At 47.1% G+C, this 4,303-nt stretch overlaps 1 pseudogene; it reads left to right on the top strand.

Annotated features, from left to right (window-relative positions):
• The first annotated feature begins 708 nt into the window (after nucleotides 1–708).
• LOC149352630 (uncharacterized) lies at nucleotides 709–3,917 on the top strand (annotated as a pseudogene).
• The last annotated feature ends 386 nt before the right edge of the window (nucleotides 3,918–4,303 follow it).

Genomic DNA, 4,303 nt, shown 5'->3' with positions numbered 1-4,303 from the left:
GTTAGAGCACTGCACAGGCCATAATTATTGACCCTGGCCCGGTACCCTCTACCGTTACCCGCCCTAGCCAGGCCCGGTTTCTCTAATACATGCCCGGACCGGGACCGAGCCCGAGGAACCTCTCACTTACCCGGTCCGGCCCGAAAAGAGGGCGGGCCCGGCTCAGGCCCGAAACAGCACAAAAGCTATAAGCGCGCTAAAGAAGCGCAAATGCTGCTGTTACTATCAATTTCAATGGAAAAGAGCGCGTCGTTGTTAGAATGTAGGTCTCAAATTCTCTAGTTTCTGCTTCTGGTTGAGTTGGTACTTTATTTTTACTCTAAGACATTCAGTACTGTAAGACATTCAGTACTGTAAGACATTCAGTACTGTAAGACATTCAGTACTGTAAGACATTCAGTGCTTCAGAACTTGAGCTTTGCGAAGAGTGCAAATAGCTTAATACATGTTGGTATATATGCTGTTTTGCCTTAATTATTTTTCTTTCCCGCATTATTTTCATTTTTTAGCGTGCTCAACATGTCACATCACATAATGCCGAAGATTAATAAGTTCGCACTCTGGAATAAAACTGGCTCTATTGCCTTGACCTGTCGTTTGTTAACCCCATGAGACCATAAGAAGGGGACATTCAGTGAAAGTACCCTGTTCACTGCACACGCCCGAGCCCAAATCAGGCCCGTCAGTATACAGGCCCGAGCCCGGTTCATGCTCGGCAAAGAATTGCTGCACCCGGCTCGGGCCCGGCTCGGGCCCGGCTCGGGCCCGGCTCGGGCCTGGCTCGGGCCCGGCACGGGCCCGGGGACTGGGCTTGGGCTTTTGCGTAAGCCCGAGCCCGTGCAGTGCTTTACCCCACGTGGTCTGAGTTAATCCGGAGCCCTCCATTATGCGGCGTCACTAATAGCCAATGTGTCGCTTCGGGGCGGGAAACCTACCCAAATTAGAAGTTACTGTCTATGACCTTAGACTTACAAAAAGCCCCGCTGCAATCTCACGCCTTATAGTTTCATGAATATAAGAAGAAATCTCAATAAACAAGCAGCCTCCATCTGCCGCCAGACGACGACGGATTCGATGCATGCGCGAACATAAAATATGAAAAGCGTATCTCACCGGAAGAAGTCTGCCATGTGCGCCATTCAGCCACCCATATTGGTAACTGAAGATGAGCTCGTACTTCCTACTGGCATTAAAACCATCCAAGACACTGATTTTCTCTACCTAAACGTGTGCACGTCTCATTTGCATATGTTATAGAGCTAGGAAAATGAAGTTCTACGGTCAGTGCAGCGATTGTCCTTTTTCTTTCTGCAATTTCGACCTCAGCCTCGTGCTATTTCTACGTATACATGCTTATATTCCCTCAGCAAAAATTGGAGAGCGCTGCTCTCTGCCGCATTGGGGAAATGGAACACATTTGCGTTTCAAGGTCAGCAGCCTTTTTTTTGCAAGTCATCGTTGTCACGTGACACTTAGCACATGACCCTTGGAAAACGTCGGCACCTTTTTTGCAAGTCATTGTTTTCTCGTGACACTTATCGCGCGCCCCTTGGATGACGCCGGCAACTTTTTTTGCAAATCATCGTTGTATAATATCAGTACACATCCCCACTGCACTTTACCGTCGTACACACCACAACGCATTCACTTCATGCCCCTCTAACACGCTTTAACCAACGGCCCTTCGTGGCGTAGTGCTTGCAAAGGCGTTCGATGAGGTGGCCAATTCATGCTTTTTTTCCTTCTAAATCACGTCAATCTTGGTTCAGTTCTTTATACTGGAATACGTCTGTGTTACAAAAAAATCCCTGCCTCTCCCGTAACCGAGATTGGAGTAAGCATGAAATGTTTGCGGGCGTAACACGAAGCGTATGCGGACACGACCAGACGCAGGTCTGACAAGAATGTATATGCAGCGCGTTCTGAACTAATTAACTGCTAATTAATGACGTTTAAGCTTCGCCTTCAGGAGTGGAACGCGACAGCGTGTTGTAGCGCTGCCAGGCAGTCCACGGAACGCCACCACCCGTTCGGCGCGATGCCTTGCCCTTTGAACGCGACGCTTTTTTGAGGAAAGGAAACGGCGCAGTAATTTTCTGTCATCTCGGTGGACACCCGAACTGCACCGTAAAGGAAGGGAGGAACGCCATCACCCGTTCGGCGCGATGCCTTTCCCTTTGAACGCAACGCTTTTTGAGGAAAGGAAATGGCGAAGTAATTCTCTGTCATCTCGGTGGACACCCCAACAGAGAGTCTCGTTAAATCTCGTACAGTGCCCGGATGCTCTCGGTTCAGTGCCCGGATGAGTGAAATTCAGTGCCCGGATGAGTGGAATTCCGTGCCCGGATGTTTTCTCTCGGTCTCGGCGTGACGTCACCACACTGCCGACAACGGGAGCTAAAAGCATTTCATGCTTAAAACTGTTCAATGCGCTTGATTGTTAATGGCTGTCTCTCACGACCAGCCCGCATTCAGACCTCTGTGAAACAGGGTTGCCCGGGGTCCCCGCTCCTGTTCGCGTTATACTTTTAGCCACTTTGTCTAAGCATCATATACAGTGCAGCTGTCAATGGTTTTCGTTCTATGGGTCACAAACTGAAGGTATTAGCCTATGCGGATGGCCTCGCGTTTTTCTGCTTTGATAAGCCAAGCATCGATAAGGTTATTCGTTTAACGGAAGACTTCGGTTCGGTGTCAGGAGCTCGAAGTAATCGTTCTAACAGTTGCGGTCTCTGGTTTGGTATGTGGGAAACGACACCTGCCGAATATGCTGGTATACAATGGGCACGTACGTCACCCAAGTATCATGGCGTTCCTGTGAGTGCCTATAAGCACAGTGCACATTACTGGAAAGACCGCGTGCTAACTATTCAGCGCTATGCTCAGGCTTTTGTGCCCCATGGTATCTCGATTTTTTTTCAGGGCGACCGCATGCAATCTGTTTCTCGCCACTAAAATTTATTATCTACTGCAAATTATTCATTGCACAATACTTTATATCCAACGTTTCCACAGACTTTTCGCAACTTTTGCGTGGGATTCGTCTTTTCAGTAAATGAGGCGTGATAACCTTTTCCGGCCTGCAAGCGCTGGCGGCCTCGGTTTCGTCCACCTGTATGTCCGACCGATGGTTTCACGTTTCATGTTATTCCGGGAAGCTGTGCACTCAATAGTGCGTGCATTTGTGCAAGTATATTTAGTTCATGTTTTACCGAGCATCCCTGTGTCTTCTAATGTTCCTGATCGTCCGAGTTTGTGGGGATTCATGCATGAGGTGTATTTGTCTGTTCGTTGCCTACTTGTTCATTGTTCCCCTGAGTTCCTTTTTTCGGTGTCGAGGAAACGGTTGTACAAGGACTTAATCTGTATGCTCTTTCCTCCCCCAATGTATCGATCGGTGTATGTTGGTTTACCGGGACATGACTTACTCAAGAGAGTACGTAAAATGCCTCTCTCGCCATGTACAAAAACATTTTTCTTTAAGCCGCACACGAAGACATAAGTTACAAGGCAAAACAAGGCTAGAGAAAAAGGGAATTTTCATGTCTACGGTGAACTGTCGTCTTTGTGATGCTGCTGAAACGATTGTGCATTGTTTCATTATTTGTAAAGAAGCAATACTCTTCTGGGACATCATGCAACGGACATTAAAAAAAAGGCTTAATCTGACGCCTCATTCAGTACGATTTCTCACTGCACTACAATTTGTTGATGAACCCTTAAATATGTTACTTTTAATTAGATTACACAGCCTGCGGAAAACACACATGATGGACCGACATTGTCAGTCTGTTATTTCTGCTGAAGCCCATTTCTGTAGAATGATTGTACACCTAAAAGAATTGCATGCCCAGAACAAGTTTGAACCGGAGTGACATTCACTCTTAGTGCTGTGTTGTTCATTGTCTTTTTTATAGCTCTTTGTTGCTTAGATGTGTCGTGTTATGATGTATAAGCTATGTGCTCCGAATTGGCTCTTTTCTCGTGCTTCGTTGCTTATGTGTGTTGTTGTGCCACTCTTTTCTGAGTGTTTGTAGATAGCGCATGTAGTGCATATCACATCGCATCATGGTAATAAATACCAAGTTGAAAAAAAGAACCCCTTCACGGCGTGTGCGTTGCGTGCCTGCCTGGCGCTCAGAAGGCCTGCGTTCGATCCGCAATGCCGCGAATTCTTTTTTTTTTTTTCGAATGGTAATTTTCGTGTGGAGACGCTCTGATGACGCGCTCTGCCGACAGCTCCTGTACACGCCACTCATAAGACAAGGAATACTATCGTATTAAAACCGTCAATGCTACATGT

Source organism: Amblyomma mixtum, chromosome 3 (assembly GCF_055824585.1).
Source record: "Amblyomma mixtum isolate Tamu chromosome 3, ASM5582458v1, whole genome shotgun sequence".
In the NCBI taxonomy this organism is placed as follows: domain Eukaryota; kingdom Metazoa; phylum Arthropoda; class Arachnida; order Ixodida; family Ixodidae; genus Amblyomma; species Amblyomma mixtum.
The sequence above is the reverse complement of the archived record's forward strand: the minus strand, read 5'-3'. Positions and strand labels throughout refer to the sequence as shown.